This window comes from Macaca fascicularis, chromosome 1, assembly GCF_037993035.2.
Source record: "Macaca fascicularis isolate 582-1 chromosome 1, T2T-MFA8v1.1".
Lineage (NCBI taxonomy): Eukaryota > Metazoa > Chordata > Mammalia > Primates > Cercopithecidae > Macaca > Macaca fascicularis.
The window spans coordinates 175,004,776-175,030,089 of NC_088375.1; the positions used below are offsets into that span (position 1 = coordinate 175,004,776).

Here is a 25,314-nt window from a genome sequence, read left to right on the forward strand (position 1 = left end):
GGTATTTCTCTTCTGCAATACTGTTGGAAACTTGAGAGCAGGGACTGTATCTTTCTTGCTTAGAATTTTATCCAAGTAGAGATAGATGGGCCTAGTACGAGTGGTTGGCACATAGATGGCACTCAAGCATTTACTGATAAAATGAACGCAAGAAAGAAAAATGACTGAAGAAAGATTATGACATAAGCTCTGTCCTCAGTCAATTTCCAGTCTAGTGGAGAGGCAGACACACAAAAAAGTCACCATACTTGTGTGAAGTATGATATCCAAGGTCTGTTCAGTGCTGTGGGGCACTGAGGATGAACTGTGCTGGGATTCCACTTCTGTCTTATGTTCATCTTATCTGACTTTGCAAGATAAAAATGTGTGGGGCTATGGGTATATATGGAAGATACTCAGGGTATAAGCTTTCTTAGGCCAATTCTCTTGCATGTGTCCCCCTATCCACAACACTCCCGGTGGATGACATCTCAGGATTTTGCAATTCCAAACCATTTCTTTGAGTTCAGTGAAACCAGAGTCTGAGACAGAAAACACAAGAGTGCTGGGAACAGAGAAAGGAAAGAAACATGAGCCCCACAGTATTCTCCTTACTCAACACATTCCAGCCTCCCTGCTCTTTTTGCTTTTCTTCACACAAGTTCAATTCATTCCCACTCCAGGGCCTTTGCACTTGCTGTCCTCTCTGTCATTTGGGACTCACCATGAACACCCCTTCCTCAGGAGGGCCTCTCTCCTGCTCACACAGTCAGCCATTCACACCCAGTCTGTCATTCCATTTTTGCTCCCTGATATCACTTTGCTTTCTTTCATAACATTTCTTGCCACCTGAAATCAATGTTACTTGTTGTGATTGCTGTTTCTTAGCATCTTCCCACCTGAATGTAAGTTCTGTGAGGGCAGGTGTTGCTAGACAAAGCTAGAGACACTCAGTGAGGAAAGAACACAGGTATCAGACAGTAAAGGAGACCTGCACACTCCAAAGGGAGGGCAGGCTAATGGGGCTAAGCAAAGTGACACTGACTCCCAAGCAGTTCAAGGAAAAACTAACAATATAAACTCTTACTGCACACAACCTATGATAAGCTCATGCGCTCCTTTGTTGAAGTTTCCTTGTTGGAACACAGAAGCATTCCATGAATGTGGGTAAAATTGGGATAATAACAGTTCCTGTCCCATGGTGACTGAGTTAATTCATGCAAAGTGGTTAGAACAGTGCTTGGCATATAAAAAACATCAATAAACGTTGCCTATCGTCATTGTCACCATCATTATTTACAGAGAGATATGACAGATAGGTAACACTGGTCTATAAGAATTATATGCATTGCTGTGCACTATATTTGCTTTTTCTTTTTGAAATGAATCTTAGAATTTCTACAGTGTACAAAGTTAAACATGTGCCACCTATTTTGAACTTGATGTAGTACAAAAAGTTTTATAAGAATTGTCAGTTTTTATATAATCAAATAATTTTAATGTGTTTGTAACAGATACATTTATGATTGCTTTGATCAAGAATTTAAAAGTTTCAAGACATATAAACATGGAGAAAATGTAAGGGCTCTGAGAAGCTAGAAGAAATAATGGTATCAGTGGAGAGAACAAATAGACAAAAAGTCTGAATGACAACTTTATAAGGGTGAATATGGATATAGAATATTGTACAAGGCAAACAGAAGAATTGGAGATGTAAGAAGCAAGACATTCCCACAGGACAGCAAGTCAAAGCAGTCATCACTTCTCTGCAATCACTGCAGGACATGCCTGTTACAAAGGTGAGAACAGCAGGCAAACTGTTGCAAATACGAACAGGAATTAAACACGTTAATAAATACGATGTTGTTTTATTAATAACTTTAAAAATCTGCTAGAATACTATATGTTACTCCAAGTTTGGCTAGTTCTTTATTTTTTCATAAAAACGTCTTTTTATTTACCTCCTTTTTTTGTTTGCAGATTGGAAGCCTGGAAAGTAGAACTGGAAACGTACCTCGCCCAGGGTACCATGTACCTTCTTTCTCCATCAGTCCCAATGACCCACAAATACTTTTTCTATTCATGTCAAAAGAGCAGAGGGATTGTTTTTGAGATTTTAGCAGCCCATGCAATGTTCTCTAGAGCCCCGAGGTGGCACTATTGCAAAACTAACAGAAGCCTGAACCATCAAAAAGAAAAAGTACCTTTAGTATGAAACACTTTCAATAACTGCGCAAAAGGCAGACATCATTTAATACAGACGCTACAAACAATTTAGTATCTCTAACAGAATTTTTAATTTCCTTTTAAACTCAAAGACTCACCCCAAGAAGAAGAAAAATATCATTTTTTAGCCAGAAAGAAAAATCTCAGAACTGTTCTTTCTCCTGACATTTACAATGAAGGACTCAGCTGAAGCTCATGATACTAAGAGTTTGTGGTATAACCTGTTTTATAATCAAGATTGACTTGATAGTACAAAAGAACTAGCTTTCAGAGTAAAAATGTAAGACAGTAAATGAGGGCTGGCTGGAAGGAAAAATGTAGCTATGTTAGTTTGATACTCAACTAAAAGCTATAATCTTATTAAACATATTTAAACATGGTTTTCATTTAGATTTGGCAGTTTGATTAATGGGGATGTATTAAATAATACCTGGCTGCTAAGAGCATATTTAGGAATCAGTGCCACATAAAACATACAACATGTACAATTCAGTTTCATTATTATTTGAGGTTCTCTGTTCTCTTAGGTGTGGGCACACACATATTAAAAATTAAGTACACACGCTCAGTGTATGCTCAGCACTTTTAAAGGGCTTTCTCTTTAAGCAGAAACATGAAATGGAAAATGAACTCAACTCTGGTGAAAGGTAATGGATTCAACCCTTTGGGGACAGCTGTCCTGTTTATCAAAAGGAAGGGGAGAGGTGGGTCAGAAGCAAGAAAAAAAAATTCCCAAGTGGTCAGCAAAGAGAGAAACCCAACTTCAGAGGGGAGCTGAAATCAGTTTCTACACCCAGGCTTCCTTCTTTGTCACAGTGGAGAGGTCGAATGAATGGTATGTTTAACCATAAGACCATGGGGGAATTGAGATGCTGACTGATTCCCAGAGCATTATAGAAACACTTTGGTAACGGGAGTGTGGGGGTTGCGGGGGAGTGGGAAGAAGCATCTGTAGTTTTTCTGGGCATAATGCTAGGTACTGACCAAGGGGTGGGAACTGGGGGGGTGGGCATGGTTCTGCCTAGCTGGGAAAATAGAAAATTATGAAGTGAAGGACCAACTACCATAATAGAGTTCTACTCAGTGTTTTTGATGAGAAAGAAATGATACATATGACATGCAGAACATTATCAATAAATCAGCTTTCTCTCCTTTCAAATGACATGAGGTTCCCTAATAATCTTTGGGCTGGAACAAGACATCTCAGAGAAGCCAAAATGTCACATATCACATTACATTTCTAAACAACCCAATGGGACAGGTTATAGTAGTGGTAGTAATATTTTAACTTTGGAAACTATGTTTAAATCCAGAAAAAATACAGAAAGCATCTCATCACTTAGAAGGAAAAAAAAGGCATTTTTTTTTTGATAAAAGTATTATTATCTCTATGTCCAGATTACAGAACTAAGGCTCAAAGAGTTTAATCACGTTACCCAAGATCACATATTAGTAAATTTCAGAGGTAGGACTGGAACCCAAGGCTGTCTTATTTGAAAATCCACTTTTAAAATCTTCAACTCTCATTGCTTCTCTGTGACTGACTGAAGACTTGGACAGAAGAAACAAAGAAAATAGGGGGTGATGTGGAGGGGCACAGCATGCAATTCTGTTTACCTCTTGTCACCTACTTGCAAAAGACTGGAAGAAGAGAGTCTGATTTCTTCTCAAATACCTCTTCCCATTGCTGCTATCGTCCACAACTGAGCTATCTATTTGCCCCACTGGAAAGAAGTCCCAAAAATGTTAAGCACGCCAAAGTCTTCACAGAGATGATGGTTATAATCAGCAGACCACAGAGAACAAGCTATGTTGCATTAAGAATACAACCAAGAAGGAAGGAAATTCTGATACATGCTACAGCATGGATAAACCTCGAGAACATTATGCTAAGTGCAATTAGCCGGTCAACAAAAGACAAATGCCGTATGATTCCACTTATATGAGGTATCTAGAGAGTAGTTAAATTTACAGAGACAGAAAGTAGAATGGTGGTTGACAGGCGCTGGGGGAGGGGCAATGCAGAGTTATTGTTTAACTGGTACAGTTTCAGTTTTGCAAGATGAAAAGAGTTCTGGAGATGGATGGTGGTGATGATTGCATAATAATGTGAATGAACTTAATACCACTAAACTGTACACTTAAAAATGGTTAAGATGATCAATTTTATGTTATGTGTGTTACAAACAAACAAACAAACAAAAGAATACAACCAGGACCACCTCCTCCAGTGGTGATTTACAATTATGTACAGTGTTCTCTTGCCTGGCACAATATGAAGCATGACCTTCAACATTTTCAAATTTTTGGAAGTAAAGGTATTTTTGTGGTACTTCTCGCCACTTTTCTGGAAAGCAAGATATCTGGAGGTAGAGGTTTTTTTTTTTTTTTTTTCCACATGTAATTTTACATTTGCATGTTTCATAAGGATGCTCATCCTGGTTTGATCAGCAATGAGCTCTCTGGCCATGCACAAAGCACTTCCCCTTTCTGGGTCTCAACTTCCTCATCTGTAAAAAGAGGGTTTGTGTGGGATAATCTCTAAGGGCCCTTCCAGCTCTCAGTTCAGACTCCTATTTTTCCAAATGCTAATAGTGTCTACACTCTTAGGCACACATTGCTTATTACTAACACTCATCAGATCCTTTCTGTGAGGCACTCGTCATTTCAGAAATACCTGCACTTGCTGCACTTTTCCTGGGGGCTAGACAGAGAGATGAAGGACACAGTATAAGGTAGGCAGACAGAAAGAAGACAATTGGTTGGGCGTGGTGGCTCACACCTGTAATCCCAGCACTTTGGGAGGCCGAGACAGGCGGATCACGAGGTCAAGAGATCGAGACCACCCTGGCTAACATGGTGACACCCCGTCTCTACTAAAAATACAAAAATTAGCCAGGCACGGTGGTGGGCACCTGTAGTCCCAGCCACTCAGGAGGCTGAGGCAGGAGAATGGCGTGAACCTGGGAGGCGGAGCTTGCAGTGAGTGGAGATCGCACTACTGCACTCCAGCCTGGGCAACAGAGTGAGCCTCCGTCTCAAAAAAAAAAAAAAGAAAAAAAAAAAGAAGACAATTTAAGGGTGTCTTGGAAGGAGCACTAGACTGAGAGTCTGATGCTATGAGGTTTAGTCCTGGGCCCCTGCCACTTGCTCACCATGTGACTCAGGAAGGAAGAAAGCATTTACTGGGGACTTTTATACATGAGGGACTTTTATACACATTATCATACTATTTCATATGCTTTAGTAATTCAGGTCCTATCTTCACAATTATTTTCTTTTCCCAAGTACTATCTATAGTATTGATTAGTCATAAAATATTTTTGTAAATTCTGGGAAAAAACTTTTCTTTTTAAAATTGTCTCAAGCTAGGGAAAAATGTTCATGAAAACCCAGGTTTAATGCTAGGTACATTTTTTCTAGTATCTATTAAAATGAATATTTAACCATTAGAGAAAGAATATCTGTAAACCAGTATGTAGAATGCCTGAATGTCACTGGTGGTGTGTGTGTACATTTTGGAAAATGCCACTTGATCTTACTTTATCTCCATTTTTGGCTGCTGGTGCCCATGGAATTCAGCAACTCATCCAATTTTGAACCAGCAGAACTCACAGCAATGTACTGGTTCATATTTCTCTCACTTTTAGAATGAATATGTTCTAGAAAGTTGCATGCACAGAACTTCCATGATTTTTAGATTTCATAGATGGCAACACTTCCAAAATGACTTGGGACACTGACATATGGATAGAAAGTTTTTATTTTGCCAAGAAGAAGCTCAAAGTTTTCTCTGACAAGTAATATATACATGAAAAAAACTCACAGGATTTTCTACATCAAATGGTTGGGAGACGGACATCTCAGGATAATATAAGTCATTTAAGAAGAATACAATTAGCTTAAGGAAGAATCCATGACATTCTGCTTACTCTCCCGTATTTCTGACTAGTAGAAACCCTGTTATGAACCAGCCACGGTCCAGGCTCAGCACTGGCTAACCACAGTGTAATGGGCTTTGGAATCAGGCAGATCAGAAAGTCCTGGCTTTGTACTAACTACACGTACAGCATTGGGAAACCACTTATCTCCCATGAGCCTCAACTTCTCATTTGTAAACTGAGGATACTGCTCATTGCCGTCAAGATTAAATACAATAAATTTGTAAGATGCCTAGCACAGTCCCTGACTCATTGAGTAGGAACTCATTAGGTGGTAATGGCCACTTAATAACTTTTCCCACTCTCATTGCATGTACCAAGAAAGGCTGCCATGAGGATACAACATGGAATGCATGGGCAAGTGTGCTGCAAGTTCCTATGGGTCGCACAGCTGTAACTCCTCCTTTGAGTCTCCACTTAGAAGTTATTTACCCTGGGAAACTCTCCTTGACCCACCAGGTTGGGTAAGAAGCCTCTGCTTCTAGTGTAAAGGCACCTGTCCTCTCCATCTTTTCACTTGTCACTGCAGTAAAATTGGTGGGCAACTTTTCCCTCTCCCCAGTAGGCCCTCCAGAACTCTGAGAGGGTAGGGAACATACTAGTCTTGCTTGTCATTGTTTCTTCACCATCTAGCACATAGTCACTGCCACATACAGAACTCTTTTAATTTATTAAATAGACACATGAATTGATGGAAGGATTAGTAGGAGTTTTCAAACCTGTTTTGTGGTACTGCGCTTAATGCTTGATTGTCTTGGCTATGGGCTTACATCAACATTTCCCAATTTTGGTACTTGAAACTTTAGCAAAGTAAGATGCTCCATGAAAAACTAATTCTTCGATCAAGTAAATCTGGGAAACACTATTCTCTATATGCCTACCCAAACTGAGAGATTCACAATGTATGTTTACATTTTAAAGTCTTAACAGATGTCTTACTATGAAGACACCTAGTTACAGCTGGGTACTGTGAAGGGCATCCATAGTCCCAGCTACCTGGAAAACTGAGGACGGAGGATTTCTTGGGCACAGAAGTTAGAGTACAGCCTGAGCAACATAGTAAGACCCCATCTCTTTAAAAAAAGATGTCTAGTTATCTTGAACATCATAGCAGTTTTCAAACTAAGTTTTTTCCAGAAATACTTTTTAATGTATCAAAGAAGACTCTGAGAAATCCTAGCCTGTAGAGACCTTGATCTCTGAGAAATTATTTCTCATGGTTTGTACCAATTCTTTGTCCTGGTTCTCCTTTTCCCATTGAAAACTTCATAGCCAAGAATCAGAGCAGGCATGCATACTGGGCATGACAAAAAGGCTATGTAGACAATGGAAACTTTGAGAAAACTGATAGACATATGAACCAGTCCAGGAACTGACCAAAAGTATTTTGACATTAACTATGGAGGTCCTCACTTGTATCACATGGAGCTTTCAGTTTTTTTTTTTTGTTTGTTTGTTTTGAAACAGGGTCTCACTCTGTTGCCCAGGCTGGAGTGCAGTGGCATAACACTGGCTCACTGCAACTTCTGCCTCCCAGGTTCAAGCAATCCTCCCACCTCAGTCTCCCGAGTAGCTGAGACTATAGGCACACACCACCACATCCAGCTAATTTTTGTATTTTTTGTAGAGACAGGTTTTCACCATGTTGCCCAGGCTGGTCTCAAACTCCTAGGCTCAAGGGATTTACTGGCCTCAGCCTCCCAAAGTGCTGGGATTACAGGTGTGACCCACCAAGCCCGGCCAGCTTTCCCAGTTCTGTGAACGTATATGACTTCAATTGCTCTTCCTCCTCCTCTTCCTTCCTCTTCTTCTCCTTCCCCTTCTCCTTCTCTACCACCACTACTATTACCACCAGCTTTCACAGTTCTATGCACGTATATGATTTTCAATTGCTCTTCCTTCCTCTTCTCCTTCCTCTTCTCCTTCTCCACCACCACTACCATTACCACCATTAATACGTATGACACACTGCCTGTCCCAGGCACCGTTCTAAATGTTCTCCCTGCGTTAGCTTACTTAATCATCACAACAACCTAATGAGGGAGATGCCAGTGCCACCTCCATTTTACAGAGGAGTAACTGAAGTGTAGAGAGGTTAATTAAGCCACAGGTTTGTAAGATGGGTAGAATATTTTACAGATTTACACTAATAAATTTTACTGATAGAAAACCGAGGCTGAGCACATAATTGATGCTTTCAGATGAAGCAGTCAGATGAAGCATCCGTCAGATGAAGCAGTCTGTAAGTAGCCATATCCATATTCTGATGCAAGCTCTTTCTGGCACATCAAACTGTCTCTTGGTGTTAATAATATCTTATATTTGTGAATTACTTTATAGTTTACTAAGCACTTCCACATCTTTTATTCAATTTAAATCTTCTGACAATACTTACACAAATATTATCAATCTTTCAGACTGTGAAATTGAATTTCAGAGAGTTCCCACTACTGGTAGTAATAATGATGATAACATTAATGATAACTACCTTCTACTTTTGATGAACTGACTTGCTCAGGGCAACAGAGCTTAGCATGGGCAGATGTGGGGCTCAGACGCAAGTCTTCTGATGCCAAGTCCAGAGTTTGTTCCACCCTTGAAAGATGGGCCTCTCCAATATGACCATAGCACGATTAGCCTAGCTGCGGCAGAGGAGAGAGGTTGACAGCATCAGCTTGGCATTCAGTTGGCGTGGCTTTTAAAGTGGCTCAACATCTGCCATCAATTAGACTTCCTGTTGCCATGGTGATAGTTTGTTATTGCTCGGTTGATAAGACGGCCCATGCAAGAAGACTATCTTCCTCTTTTCCCTCCCACTCTACAGCAAAGTTTCTCCCCCTACCCTTTTTTTCTTGTCTTCTCATCTAACATAGTGGACCTTTTGCCATATGATAATGATATAGTAGTTCCCAAATTGGGAACCCTGTTGGACTCCTGATGATAATCTTTGGAGTTAATGAGAATTTTTTTTCTCCCCATTTGCTTAAAACAAAGGCTTTGTCAGACCAACTTTGGGTTAATTCATCTCTGACACTTCTTAGCTCTCCGATCATGAACAAATCCCTGGACCTTATTTTTTCATTTGGAATAAGTGATAAGAAAGCCTAACTGGCAGGGTAATTTTGAGAATTTTATATAATAAATACAAAGATGTCAGCACCGAGTTTAGAATGTAGTTATGGGCAAACAAGAAATGACAGCGGTTGTGATATTTAAAATAATAGCAATGATTATTTACAAAGAGGTGAAATGAGACAGAGATTTAGAGTTGGAAATTCGGGTCATTTACTTTCATTCATGTATCAACAATTCTAATTTTTCCTTCAATTGAACCTGTTCTTTTCCTTTATAGCACTTAACCCAAGATATATTTATTTGTTCTTATCTTTTTAACTGTCTCTTTCAGTCAACTGCAGATGTGATCAGTATTAGGGCCATGGTTATTTTGCTTATCATTGTACCTTGGGGGTATTGTTGAATGAATGAACACGTATTTACCAAGGAGCTACTCTACGTCAGGCTGCGTGTTCGCCATTGGAGATACAAAAATCACTTGAGCAAGATTCTTACTCTTGAGGCATTTGCATAAGGGGTCTGTGAAAATGACAAAAATAAAGTAAGTGAGGCCTTCATCTTTGAATCCAAAAGGGTTTTTTCTTTACAAATCCAATGACATAAATGGAATTAAATCTTCAGTAATCTTCTAGCACAAAGGACGGATGTGGGGGTGGTATGGATATCTCAAGGCTCTAAGTACCAAAAAGAATTCAGACTGGTAGTGTTAAGTCCCCAAAGTAATCAGACTTTCCCTTTGAAACATACAGTTAAAAAAAAGAAAATAAAAGAACAAAAAAGAAAGGGAAGGCTTTTCTGAGGGCCAGCTCATTGACTCCTCCCAGAACAGTCTGATCCCCTCTGCTAGTGAAGCAAGAGGTCAGATCCCCAGACGGAAAATCAATCTCCAAGAGTGGCTGGATAGAATTTCTAATTCACCAGTGCCATGACACGCAGTCTGTTTTCAGCCAAGGAGAATGAGGCCCAGAGGCTTTAGCTTCCCCAATCCACTGTACATTATCAGGCTGAGCTGACACCCCTCCCTGTCTGGAACACACAATGTTTGACAGTAACACAGACAGGCACAGTGATCCCATGGTGAGGGCCCTCCAACCTGCTTTTCTCAAGGTAGGCTAGGCTATTTTGAAGTTACTTTATTATTGAATTACTAAATATCATTATTAAACATTTTAAATATTTTGGGTTATTTCCTTTGGAAAGATCTAGTCCAGTGCTTATGTTCAGCAAAGACCCTCCAAGGCTGCCAGGCAGTGGGGAAAGAGGGTGTGATGGATAAGCCAGAGACACAGTTCACCTTCTGTTTTATATATTGGCCTCCCAAAGGTTCCACTGCTTTACATTTTTGAAAACCAGAATCTGATTCTTTCAGTTTAAAGATGAGGAAACTGTGGCCCAAAGAGGTAGATCTCTTGTTCCAGATCATACACTGAGTTATTAGTAATAGAACAGACTCTAATGACTGGGGAGTCAGTCTTTGAAAAATTAGAGCAAGTGAGAACCGTTAAGGAGCAGTTTAGAGTCAGAGCTAATGTGCACAAGTAAAGTTGTTTCTGGAGACACAGGTCAGATTTTACTTGCTAGCGACTTTAAATCTAAGTCCACCCCCAGCAGTGCCACTACTTTAAGTGCCTGGGTTTCTGTGTAACTAGTCACAGGTGGCTGCCTTCTTAGCCAGCTTCAGGGAGATTACAAATTCTCTGTAAAACTTCACCTCCAGTCTGGTACAACACACATGTATCCAGCACCAACTACTGGCTAAGGACGAGTAAGACTTGGACCCTTATATGGAAGCTCACATTTGAGTGAGATCAGCAAATATGGCAACATCTAAGGGCAGTGCAAGAGATGGGCACATGGGGGTAGGGCCGTATAGAGGTGGGCCTGACCAAGATGAGTTTCCCAAAGGAGCTTTATAGAGATGGGTTTCAGTATTTAGAGTGAACAGACCAGAGTCAGAATCTGGGTTTGTATCTGAGCTTCACCTCTTACCAGCTATGTAACCTTGGGAAAGCGTGTGGCCTCTTGGCGATTCAGGTTCCTTGTGTGCAAAGTACAACTGATATCAGGATCTCACTGGACCGCTGTGAGGACTAAGTGAGCTAATAACCAAAAAGTGCCTAAATGGCAGCTGGCACATACTAAATGAATCCCCTCTATCACTTTTAGGGGCCCCTTGAAGACAGGAGTCCCAGCGCCCCACCATACTATAATATGCTGGAAACTCACTAAAGCCTGTTGTTTCCTAGTCATTGAAACGCTTGCTTCAATTTCCATTTTAGGATTTTCTATAAATTTCTCCTCCAGCCTCTGCAGTGGTTAGTCAGTTTACTGAGATGAAGACAACTGCTGTAGTTCAATTATCCAAACCGGTCTGGTTTGTCAAGATCCCTCTTCATCAGAGATGCTGACAGGTGAAACTGAAAGGGCCAGCTTGGTAGGAATTTCACTGCCATCAATTCTATCCAACACACAGGCTCCTCTCTAGGCCAAGATGTCAGGGAGGGGGCTGGGGAGGGAGGAGGGAGTAGATTTTGAGCTGGTGGAAAGCGGCTTGCTCCCCGTCTCTCAATGACATTGCTTCAGAAGGTGCTTTCTCCATCCTGAAATTCTCAAATGTGTTCTTTTATAACACCCTATACACAAATGAACTGTAGTGAAAGAGGATAGCATTTTAGGGGCATTTAAAGAGTATTCCCTTCTATTTTAGAGACTCTTCAAAACTGTGAGAGATGAGTAATAAACTTTTATTATTACTCATAGGCTGAACTAATTTACAAGCTATTTTTCTTAAGCAGAAAGCAGTATTATCTAAGAAGCACTTATTTTTTTTTTTTTAAGTGAGACTACCAGCTTGCAACATCTTTTTAAAAGACAGTTAAAGGTTAAGGGAATACTGAGCAAAAAGTACTACCAAGACTGCTGATCAAATTCCTAACTGATCTGTTTGTGGTTAAAAACCCCACCTGTAAACAACTGTGGTCCTATCTCTCCAACTTTCTCTTTCACCACTCCTGAACTGGGACCCTTCCCAGGAGTTAACATTGATCTCCGTTCTGTCTGCATCTGTTCCTTTGCTCTCACCAGCACCTCTATCTAAAAAGTCCTTTTCCTGCTGCTTCTCTGCCTGTCCTAAGTTAATGTTTCCACTCCAGCCCATTTCAAGCCCCATTTCTTACACAAAGCCAGGCTTCTCTTTCCTGCTGGTAGTCACTACCAGAGAGTAGATTATGCAACGGCGCTCTCTGGTTTCAGGTCACTTTATATATACTTCTCTAACCCAACTGTCTGTTCCTGGAAGATGGGGAACCTGGCCTTGCTCCCCAACCTTTTAAAAAAATGTCTAGGCCGGATGAGGTGGCTCACGCCTATAATCCCAGCATTTTGGGAGGCCAAGACGGGCAGATCACCTGAGGTCAGGAGTTTGAGACCAGCCTAGCCAATATGGTGAAATCCTGTCTCTACTAAAAATACAAAAATTAGCCAGGTGTGGTGGCAGGCGCCTGTAATCCCAGCTACTTGGGAGGCTGAGATAGGAGAATCACTTGAACCAGGGAGGTGGAGGTTGCAGTGAGCCAAGATCGCGTTACTGAATTCCAGCCTAGGTGACAGAGTGAGACTCCATCTCAAAAAAAAAAAAAAAAAGAAAAGAAATTCTAAAAAACACTTGGTCCTATACTACATATGGTCCAGTTCTTAGATGTCCCCAAGTGGAAAGAGCATGTGCCTGGGGACAGAAAAACTTGCATTCAAATTCCAGGTTGAATATGAACGTTTGGTGTGACCTTGGGTAAGTTCCTTTACTTTTTTGATTCTGCTTTCTCATCTGTAAAAAATGAACACAATAAACTTTCCACATAAACCTGTCCTGAGAATTAGGTGAATAAGGCTGAATATTGTTTCTGTAAGGTCATTTCTACAAGACCAGGGCAATATGAATTATGTATGCAGTTTTCTTACTATTGCTTTGAAACTGACAAAAAGCTTAGAAAACCTTGAGGAACAGATGTGAGTCCAATACACATAAGTTCTAGGACATACAGACTTAAGTTGCTAAGACCACTACTTAATAGCAGTGTGACTTTGGGCAAATCTCTTGCCCTCTCTGAGCCTCCATTTCCTCATTTGGCATATGAGAATAATCACATACCTATTATAGTGACTTATCTAGAAGAGTGAATGGTCCAGGGCTCTGGCTCAAGAAAGAGGTGTCCCTATTCCTTCTGACTAGACACTATCTTGTACTGTGCTTGGCTATGACTTGGACTCTAGTTTTGTCTCCTCAGAGAGGGGATAAGCTACCTGAGGCTCTGGCCTCAATGCCAAACTCAGTTGGGTGTATAGGCAGTATTCATCAAAGATGCTTAGGTCAATTTATTGTCTTTTGGGCTTTAGTCAAAGTGAATTTCTCTCCATGATAACTGGCCATCCCTTTTCCAGTTGGCTTGGCTCATTCCAACACGGAGAGGAGGAGAAGTGAATTCTCTATAAGGACTACCTTTTCTTTTAGTATTTAAAAGCAACGATATCAGTCAGAGTCCAGTCAGGGTAGCTGAAACTACTCTAGGTCTTTGAACAGGAGGAATTAAATATAAGAAATTAGTTTCAGCTGGCCGCGGTGGCACACCCCTGTAATCCCAGCACTTTGGGAGGCCGAGACGGGCGGATCATGAGGTCAGGAGATCGAGACAATCCTGGCTAACATGGTGAAACCCCGTCTCTATTAAAAAAAAAATACAAAAAATTAGCTAGGCATGGTGGTGGGTGCCTGTAGTCCCAGCTACTCAGGAGGCTGAGGCAGGAGAATGGCGTGAACCCGGCAGGCAGAGCTTGCAGTGAGCCAAGATCGCGCCACTGCACTCCAGCCTGGGCGACAAAGTGAGACTGTGTCTCACAAAATAAAATAATAATAATAAAAAGGAAATTAGTTTTATTGGTGACAGAAGACAACTAGAAGCCAAACAGGTTGTTGAAGCCACACAGCGGTTACCAACAGCACACAGATGCTACCCCTCTTAGGAATCAAGGGATGACAGGAGGCAGTGGTGTGACCAGAGCCAGAAGCAGGGAATGTCAGTCTAGAACAGAAACCAAAGAAAAGCTGAGTGGCCAGAACAGGGACCTGAGAAAGGCTGGGAGCTGGAATCAGATAGAAGATGCAGCTGCTGCTATAGTGAATAGGAGAAAAGACCTGACTTCTGCCTGCACATCAGTCATTCTCCCAACGGCATCTCCCATTGACCAAGCCTGCCCAGAGGACAGGTGCAAGGGAGCCTAGGAAGTGTAATACACAGCAGAGCAGGGGAAGGAGCACTCTCTGAGAGCAAGCAGGCAAAGGACCAGCCCACCCATCTTTCGGTAATGTACGTAAAGCATCAATACAGCATGTGATTTATAGTCAGCTAATAGTAATAATAGTTATCATCATAAATATTACTATAATTTTGTATACCTCTCATTGAGAGTTTATTCATACCAGTAACTGTGCCAAATACTTTCTACATATCATCTCATTTAATTTTCACAACAATTGCATGAGGTATGTGCTCTTAATAGTCTTATTTTTATACAAATAAGTAAGCAGGCTTAGAGAGGTAAAGGGTCTAATTTAGTGCACAGCTATAGGATTGAAATATGGCCCGATTTATTACTTATAATATGAATCATACTGCTAATAGTAAAAGAGAGGGTACTAGATAAGCTGAACATGAAACTCCTCTCAATTACTGGAGACCTATATCCAGGGCTGAGAGCCTAGAACACTCTGTGAGCATTAAGTTTGCCCTTAAAAAAGTAGATATTAAAAAAAAAAATAGAGGAGAGCAGACCATCTTTCAGGGAAAATATTTCATAGGGTAGCAATTGTCCAAATGGAGAAAAAAATACATCACTTAATGTGGTTTATAAAAGTCCACGGCGTTCTCTCTTAAAGGCACCAGGGTATTTTTGCTATGAGGATGCCAAGTTCAGCAGTCTCTGTGGGCTTGCTGTTTACTGACATTTGATATGCTTCAACATCTGTTGCCCTTCTCGATTGATGGGTGCTTCATTTTAGCACTTCTCTGATGCCAGGCTGGTACAAAGCTTTAGTACTGAGGTCCTATGAGACACTCCTAGGTCAGTAACACAACTTTGTTTGCAAAGCTGGCCAAGGGAAAGAATATTCATGGGAAAAGGTGAAGGGACATGCTATCTATCTACCAAACTGGGTATTCTTGGTATCCCTGAGTTATCAAGTGACATCTCCAAAAAGCTATAAACCCAGCCTATCCTAGACCCAAAGTCAGGTTTCAATGTCATGATCTAGGCTCTCAGCAAGGTGGTATATAATGAATTCTGCCTTCTTCTATAAGAGTTCCATGGAATGATTTCTAAGTTCCTTTTAAAAGAAATAAGTATTTTAGAATTTGGTATAAGGAAAAACGTGCTCTCTTTTAAAGAATTGGTATACTTCTTTGACTCCACATGACTTCACATATTTCCCAGTTTTGCCTTGCTTGCGTGGAGTTCAGTCAAAATAACCCCCTAGGGGATTGCTTGAACAGGTGTTTGAGGCTGCTGTGAGCCATGATTATGTCACTGCACTCCAGCCTGGGCAACAGAGTGAGACCTCATTAAAAACATAATAATAACTGCCTAGTCCAGGTCAGAGACCATAGATAAGCCAGATCTGTCCCATAGATATTTGGTGTGGCACTCACCAATCTAGAGTTAAACAATCTGATTTTCAACATCCTTTGGCAGTACTTTGAGTACAAATATTAGTATTCATACTTTTCTAGTACTTTTCTCCTACCTGATACAGAATCAAATCACCTTGTCCTTTGCTGGTATCGTCCCATGTTTTTGTGTGTGTGTGTGTGTGTGTGTGTGTGTGTGTGTGTGTGTGTATTTTCATCTTTTTTTTTTTTTTTTTTGAGACGGAGTCTCGCTCTGCCGCCCAGGCTGGAGTGCAGTGGCCGGATCTCAGCTCACTGCAAGCTCCGCCTCCCGGGTTCACGCCATTCTCCTGCCTCAGCCTCCCAAGTAGCTGGGACTACAGGCGCCCGCCACCGCGCCCGGCTAGTTTTTTGTATTTTTTTAGTAGAGACGGGGTTTCACCGTGTTAGCCAGGATGGTCTCGATCTCCTGACCTCGTGATCCACCCGTCTCGGCCTCCCAAAGTGCTGGGATTACAGGCGTATTTTCCTCTTTTTACATTGTTTCTAACTTGTGAGTTTTATTCCAGTAACCTGTTTAGTCACTTATTGTACGCTTTCTTAAATCCTTTATGGAAGCAGAGTATGAATGACAAATAAATCGTTCTGTTCGCTAAGCAAAACTGCCAAGATCAGTGCAACAGTTGCATTCCTACTGCATCCTAGGGCTAATGCTCTCTGGTGAGTCACTTGCGCCTGCTCTACCTGCCCCACCTGTCAAAGGGTCACCATAGCTGTAGGCTCTGCCCCACCATTCCCTCAAACAGAAGGAAAGAACTTCTTCCTCAATAGTGAGTGAGAGGTCTGGACATCCTTGAGAAGCATCTACCCTATTTCTAGCATGTGACATGCAAATGTAGCTATAGGTGCCCTCCAAAGCACAGGGCTGTGGGGAATATGCAGAGGGCAGGGCTGGAGCCAGCCCACTTGAGTTTAAACCATCGTTCAGCCACTAACCGTCTAGGTGATCTTAGGTGAGCTTTTCAATAGCTTGGTGCCTCAATTTCTTGCTTAATAGAGTGGCACAATGATACCACCTACCTCATAGGGTTGTGGTGAAGATCAAATGAACACAGGGAATGATAATAGTACTTTTCTGCTGAACAGGCATTGTGTTAAATGTGCTTTCATTCACAGAATCTTTGCAGAAACTCAATGGGGTAAGTTAATATGGAACTGAGCTCAGAGAAATTAAGTAGCTTGACCAGCCAGGTGTGTTCATACAGCTAGCAAGTCGAGGAGATGCCATCACCGTGAGGTTCAGCAAGGTGACTTAGAGGGCTACTTCCTGCTGCTCCATTTGATTTCCTCTTACCCTGCCTGTGATGGACTCAGCTCACTTACTCTTTCTACTCCTTACCCCACATACTTGGCAGGTAGTTGCTAAAATATCACAAGACTGAGGATCCAGCCGTCATTACTAATATTTACTATGTTGAGCTGAAATGGAGAGGTATTTGTCCCGGGTTGAGGCCGAAGCTCTTTCTTCTGCCTTCAGAGGAGGCACTTTGCTGCAAAGATGAAGAGCATAGGCCTGGGGGCTTCCACGGTGCCCTGAGTTCTAGCTCCATCACCAGCCAAAGGCTGCCTCCTCTGGAAGACTTTCCCAGCCCTCTTTAGACAGTGGAAGTCACTCCTCAAATGCTCCACCATTCCATTGCAGAGTAATTGCAACTTAAAGAATAGCCAACATTAATAAGACTATTTTGCTTTATATGCAGTAACATGTTTACTCCTTACAACATGAGTTACAAGATAATAGATCTCTACTGTTATCTTTTACAGGTGAGGCCTCTGAGACACAGAGAAACTAAGTAACTCACCCAAGGTAAGTGGCAGAGCCAAGATTTGAGCCCAAGCAAATAGTCTTTGCCATTACCTTAGACTTTTTCACAATTGTATTCATCTGTGTCCAACCTCCCCCCACCAGTAGACTGGGAATTCCTTGGGTACTGACATTGTGTCTAATTCTTCCTTGTCCTGCTACTGTCTAAGGGTGTTCCTGTCACATGTAGGCTTGTACTGATGAGCTTTGGCTTAAAAAATGAAACAGCCATCCTCATCACCTACTTTGAATTGAGGCCCCCACACACGACTTTTCCAGATCTAGTCCACTGTCATCTGTCAGCCAGGCTATCACAGCCCACCCAATCTCCAGCAGCGGAGGAGAGCAGAAAATGCATCCTGGTATCACAGGAAGGACCTGAGTAAAAGGTGCATTAATGGGGGCAAAAACAAGCCAGCAGAGTGATTAATTTGGCTTCCCCTTCAATATTCTGTTTATACAAGTTCATTATATAGCACTTAATTACTAATTTGCCCTACTTAAACCAAGAGTGCTTTTAATTTTTAATGAGATAAGGGAAGAAGATGCCTTTACTTAGTAAGGAGCAGCTATGTTATTTCCTTCTTTTGTTTTGCCCAGCCAATTAATAACATTTCTAAGGAAATGCATCCCTCTCATGAATTCTTTCTCCCTGTCTTCTTCTCGACCTCCCAGGTTTAAAAAGAGATGGCAACAGACAACAGCCACTTAGAAACAAACTGAATTCATCTCTGACCTGGCTGGCTGGGCTGGGCAAGGCCTTATAACATGGAGTAACATCGTATTCACAAACAGTGCTATCTGATTTGGGGGAAGCTGGGTTGTATCTATTCCCCGGAATCATGAATAGCATATGTATACAGAACATAGTCATAGGTCTCCATATAAGGCAATCCTCCAACAACGCTGCTTTATTTCTTGGTGTTAATGTCAGATAAGTTTAAGCACAGTCCTTGGATAGCCTACAAACAGTGAGGGGCATGGACTTTGGAGTCAGATCTGGACTTGGGTGCTGGCTCTGTCACTTGCTAGCTGTTAGACCATAGGCACATGACTTAAACTTTCTGGGCCTGTTTCTTGTCTGTAAAGATGAAGTGAATTATCTAACTTGCAAGAATTAAATGTCATCTAAAGTACCTTAGCACAGTGCCAGGCTCAGGATAGGTACAGACAAATACTTGTTTTCTTCTCTTTAGCAGAAGGTAAGGTAGGAAAATCAAAGCAAAGAAAGGGATTCCAGTGTTTTTATCATTACCTACAGAGCAAGGATTCTAGTTCAGTGCTATTCAAAGGGCCCGTCTGTAATGGTGAAAGGAGTTTGCCCCAGGATGTAAGCCAGCACACCGATTCCTTAATTGAGAACATCCTGCTATGAATAAAATGACAGCTGAACTAAACAGTATACTTGGTGACATAATTGATTTACATTCTGATGCAAGTTCCTTGCTTCACAGCAAACCTGAACTAACCATTTAGAGACTGTCCTCTAGCCTGCAGACCACTCTGAATAGTCCAGGCTGGGTGACTCAGTTGAATATCTCCCAGGGCTTCTGAAGATCTCTTCCCACCCTCCTCTGAGCTTAGAGATGTGGCCTTATACAGAATACATCAACAGGTTCCCTTGCTCTCTGACTGATTCCAGCCAATGGTGAGGCTGGCAGGAGATTAGGGAGAGGGAGAATAGAGGGAGAATAGGGTTAACAGTGCAGCCCTTTTCTTCCAGGGTCACTGTGCAGTCTCCACACAGCCCTCTTTTCTGGGCTTCCAGTAACTGCACTGTTCGCTCGCCTCTACAGGCCCAGCTGTTACAAACCCCAGGGTCACATTCTCCCAGTGATTTCTCTGTCTCTATGACTGCAATTTTGTAAACAGTCCCTCTTTTAAACACTCTCAAATTACTCTAATTTGAGGGTGCCTTCTGTTTACCTGTGAGGACACCAACATTTACCAAAGGGATATTTTGATATATATTTAAATTCTTGTCATCTATTTCTGATACTAGTTTTTAAAATAATGGTAATCACTTACCTCCGTAAGAGTCCATTTCCAGTTGTGGCTGAGCTGAACAGTCCTTGGTTTGGGAATCTCAGGTTAGTACTTGGATTCTGGCTCTATCACTTTCTAGCCATTGGCTTTGGTAACTCACTTACTGTCTCTAACCCTGTTTCCTCATTTGTAAAATTATTATAATATTATAGAAAATGTCTTTATATACAACTTCTTTTTCTTTTTTTTTTTTTTTGAGATGGAGTCTCGCTCTGTCGCTCAGGATGGAGTGCAGTGGCGCGATCTCTGCTCACTACAAGCTCTGCCTCCTGGGTTCAGGCCATTCTCCTGCCTCAGCCTCCTGAGTAGCTGGGACTACAGGTGCCTGCCACCATACCCGGCTAGATTTTTTTTTTTTTTGTATTTTTAGTAGAGATGGGGTTTCACCGTGTTAGCCAGGATGTTCTCGATCTCCTGACCTCGTGATCTGCCCCCCTCGACCTCCCAAAGTGCTGGGATTACAGGCGTGATCTATACAACTTTTAATATGGTATAACTTTTTAAAATGTTCAAATTTCTTTGAAATGCATACAATTAAATACATGCTACTCAAGATTCTGATCCTAGCGCATGCTAGTTTTTTATTATTCACTGCAGAGGATCAAATACCTCTGTTAGGAAACTATAATTATGATTTCTTTTGTTTTCTTCTGCATATTCTTGATCATTTGCCTAAATGCTGCTACTGAAACTCTTTTAAGACACTGTACCTTCCACACTCTGAATCGAACCTCAAACTTTTTCTAGTAGTATGTATGTGTATATGTGTGTATGTGTGTGTGTGTATTTTTCAAGGCAATTTTCGCAATCACAGAATATTACTGATTTAACTAAAAGCCTTGTCTTTTCTGATCTCTCATTTGAATCCATAGCTTAATTTACTGTGTTGAATACTATATAGCACGGATTTCATTGCTATTCACCAGTTATTTTAGTGTAAAGAAAAAAAAACCCATTTCTAGTTTATTCCAAAAGGAACGTTTATAATAAAAAGTAAAGGCATAAACAGTAATTAGAGCGAGGAATTAATTACTGACAGGCACTTCTTTCTATGAGATAAATCTTAAACATTTTTGTTTAGGTTTACACCAGTATGAAGTGCCCTATTTAACAAAATCAAGTCAAACAGGTAAATCTTATTATAGAAAGAGAGTTCTGTAATCCTTCAAAGTTTCTAAGAACTTAGTAGATGTTTAGCCATTGGTTGCTTTTATAAAAGCCCAATTCTTACATTCCTGAATAAAAATTGTAGGGGGGAGGTGAGAGAGATATTTGGGAAAATACATTTTGTTACCCTAATTCTTTGTGTTAATAACAACAGCATTTAAGTATCTTTTAATTCAAGTTCTTTTAGTCTATTAAAGTACTCCTTAATCTATTGTACTTCATTATTGAAGTATCTTTTAATTCATGTTCTTAATTAAAGTGCTTTTTATATCTACCTAAAGAGCATAGGTACCTTTTAAATCTACCTTTTTATGTCTATAAAAAGTAAACAGGCATATATTATGATTAAAAGCAAATAAGTAGAGCAAAATAATACCAGTGAGTATGGTCATTCTCTGGGGAAATGAATTAGAATATTTCCATACCAAAGAGGTCACCCTGCTTATTTTTATTTCTGTGTGGGACACTCAACCAAGGAATGATGACAAATGTGTAATGCTATTTTTTATAAACCATACCACCTTGTGAGAGGTGTCTGAGTTGCCATCGTGTACTTCCCTAGCAATGTGTATGTATTTATAGGATATGGTCTGATGGAATACAAAGAACATGGGCTTTGTATTAAACAAGTTATACCACATTTCTGTGCTTCAGAGTCCTCATCTGCACAAAGGTCGCTGCTACCAACCACTGGGTTGCTTCAAGGACTCTATGAATGACAATAGATGGAAAGTAACAGGTCCTGTTTTTGGATCACTCTGTAAGGAACAGGAGAGTCAAATGATATGTATCTTATATTGAAATAATTTCATTAAAAAATTACAATTTTCAGCTAATGTTTTGACTTTTATATCCATGGTATCATTCTGCAAACTGCATTGGAACCAGAGGTTTTATAATTAATCAGAACTTGATCTATTTTTGTTTTATTCTGTTTTTTTTTTTTTTTTCTTCCCCGGAGGGGTCGAGAAAACTCTTAAAAAAAATAATGTATTGTTAACCAGGTGTGGCAATAAGGGTAATGAATGTTAGGTCCAACTTCATATTCTTAATTGAATTCTTCTTTCAATGATTATTATGCCCTTCCAAAGTTTTCTGTTGACTTTCTGAGGGACATTGACATATGGGACAGGATACTCAGAAAATTCAATCAGTAATCTGAATCTATTTAATTAGGAATCAGAATCTCATCCAGAAACACATGCTTAAGCAGCAAAGGGCAAAAGGCTACTAAAAAAAACAACAAAAAAAAAGCTGATAATATCAGGACCATATGTGAAATAAGTAGGATTATAAGAGGCTTGGAGATGAAAGCTAAACAGAACTAAAATGGAACTAAAATCCATGGCAAAAGATTCCTTATATACAAGAAATGTAAACCCTGAGTTTTCAGACCCTACTGATGGGAGTATAAATTATTACTATGTATCAGAACCCTAAATGTTGGGCACACTTTTTGCTGGAACAATTATATGCCTCTAATTTTATTTTACAGAGATAATTTAGGATGTGTGTAAACATTTAGTTACAGAGATGTCAGTTGCAGCATTCTTTAAAACAATGGAGAAAACCTAAATATTCAAGTCTGGAGGACTGGTGAAATAAGCTATAATATATTCTATCAGGTAGAAAATTATGCAGCCTACAAAAATGATAAATAAAGAAGGTTACTACATATTTTTGAGTATAGGAAAAAGGTCTATAAAGATAAAACTTTATGCATTGTATAATATGTTTTGTAATTTAAAACTATAAAATGATTTAAAAATGTGTACAAAAAGACTAAGAGAATAGAAACCATAATATTAAATAGTTAATAACTAAATAATTTAAAATAGATTATTTTAGGATAACAAGATAAATGTTTTCATATTTTCTTTCATCTTAATTACATTTTCTTTTATCCCCAATGAACATGAAATGTTAGTATTCCAGAAAAAGAAAAAAAAGTGCAAGTAAATTAAATTGAAGGCACTAAGAAATGGGATGGTTTCATACTTCTGAACATCTAAGTATTTCAGTTTTTCCTAACCTCTGGAAACTAAGATAATGATAATCAGCTTTATTTTGCAAATAGCAAAACTGGTATTTATGGTGACAGAAAGCCAAATAGAGCTAAAAAAAAAAAAAATCACAGAAAGTTGACTCTTACAAAATAAAACAGAATGGGAGACATGCTATACACAAAAATCATAGGCTCTGAAATGCAGAACAGGTGATAAGTATAACTGGCTCTAAATGAAGTGAATTTCATGAAAAAGAACAGAAGGAGAGGTTTCAGCTGAGCAATGAGGATGTTTGCAAGGACTGACCTCAAGGGTAGACCGACCACTGCGGTCGGCATGGATGGTTTATCTTGTGGGCACACATTACAGAAAGGGTGAGTAATCACAGCTCTCAACTGGCCACTTATATGTATTGGTCTTGAAGACACAGGAGTCTGTCTGGAACGTGACAGGGAAAGTTGATGGTGGGAGTGCATGGAGTCAGTGATTTACAGGGGTGGCAACGCTCACACAGTGGGAGGAAGGAAGGTCTGTGATTAATTGGCTGATTCCAAGGGCTTATTTTCTTTACACTGGTACTCCCCTTAAACTGACTGCTGAATGCATTTTGATCTCTTGTCACTGTCTCCTTTTACTGATTTTTGCTTCAGATGCTTCCTCCACTCCTTCTTTTCAAGGGTGAGGGGTAGTGGTTCAAGACAAATAGCACTGCTGGAATTAAAGCTTGTTTTGTCTAAAAAGACTTGAATAAAAACTGCCCCTGAAGATAAGAAATTACAGAAAGTTAATGACATCTGCAGGGGGCCTAAAGGAAACAGAAAGTGGAGGGTCATTTCATGTTGCTGTCTCTTTGCCATTTGATTGGGTTTTCTCTCACAATGACTTGAAACTGCTTCTTGTTTTATTTATTTGTCCTTGTATTTCTTAGAATCTTTTAACTGTCTGTGTTTAGAAAGTGTAAGCATAGTGATATTTCATAAACTTAGTTTTTTTCCAGTTTGTTGATTTTCCAGGACCTGGGAGCCTAGAGAAGTGTTATGGAACACTCTCAGCTTCTAATTATAATTATTTGTTTTCCAAGATATTCAGAATTATAGAGGATCATTTTGTACTCTACTGATGATGGGGGAGGGATCAAGTAGAAAGGTCACAGAGGTCAAGACTACAGGGATTCCACATTCCTAAGGGTAAAGGGAGGGGAAGTGGACTGCCTTCTTTGTGTCCCCTCCCACCTATTCAATAGCTAAACTTTTACCGTAAGAGCAGCATATCTGTGGCTTGATTCCATATTATTCATTACACTGCAGATATAAAGGTGATCATGATTTGCCTTCGAGAATATTTGTCCTCAAGGAGATTGTACTCTTCAGTAAAGACACAGTTTTGAAAACTACTAAAAGGAAAACACCCTTTCTAAAGAGGGACAGTTCTTTAAGATAGCATTAGTCATTGTGTTCTTTAGAATGAACGAATGGGTGTATCAGTCTCCTTTGTGAGATCCGAATTTGACAAAGAAATAGTAAGAAGACTTTAGATGTCTAAAGGGAGAGAAAGCAGGAAAGGACAGGGGAAGAGAGACGGAGACAAACTAAGAGAAGGAGAATCTGAATGGATAAAAGAACAGAACAAGGAAGCTAGGAATTGTCAGCATGTTTCAAAATTTGCAATATCAATAGATCTTGTTGTTGGCCAATCTTTCATTAAGGCCTCACCAGAAAATTCCATCCAGTCTCCCTTTCCCTGATAAAATTCTCCCAGAATTGACATACACAGAGTCTACAATAGCTACAAGCAAAATCTACAGCTGTGGATCCATTGATATCACCCAAGAAAGGTATAGGACTCCACCCCTGGCTGAAAATCATCCATTCAGGGGCCTATGAAATTCGGAAACCTTGTCTCCTCAAGCATATAAAACTTTTCCCTACCTCTATTGTCTGGGTCCTCTGGATTCTCCCCAGCCTTCCCAGCATCTGAAGGAGGTGACTCTGGCTGAGTCTACCAAAATCGGCCTATCTAGATAAGAAGTGAAATCCTCCATCTAACCACCAGATGTGTGGTCCATGAGAAGACAAAACATCTGACTTGCTGGAACAGTTGAGGTGCTGGCAGGAATTGCTCAACTTTCTGAAGAAAGGAAAGGCAGGCACCCTGCAAACCAAGCCAGGGTCTCTGAAGTTCAAAGAAAAGACTGTGTTGAAGTTCAGGTTGAAAATATGAATCACAGAAAGAAAGCAATTCAGTTTTGCCTGACCTTGCCAGAATCTGGAGCTGGTCCCCAGACCTGAGGCACAAAGGTCAGCCCCTCTTCTTTGGAGTGGAGCAAATGATGCTAAGTCTACATACATTTTCAT

At 40.4% G+C, this 25,314-nt stretch overlaps 1 protein-coding gene and 1 long non-coding RNA gene across 34 annotated transcripts in view; one reads left to right on the forward strand and one right to left on the reverse strand.

Moving 5' to 3' along the window:
- The window catches only part of FGGY (FGGY carbohydrate kinase domain containing), a 452,310-nt gene that overhangs the window by 61,457 nt on the left and 365,539 nt on the right, over positions 1-25,314 (reverse strand). The gene's annotated exons all lie outside the window — the stretch shown is intronic.
- The window catches only part of LOC123568601 (uncharacterized), a 107,050-nt gene that overhangs the window by 28,833 nt on the left and 52,903 nt on the right, over positions 1-25,314 (forward strand). For 2 of the 4 annotated variants that reach the window (XR_006691982.3, XR_012419599.1), the window contains exons 1-2: positions 14,343-14,581; positions 17,702-17,744. This is a non-coding gene — a long non-coding RNA (uncharacterized lncRNA). Of the gene's footprint in view, positions 1-14,342; positions 14,582-17,701; positions 17,745-25,314 lie in introns of those variants that run through there. The other 2 variants (XR_012419598.1, XR_012419600.1) reach the window with 1 other exon arrangement.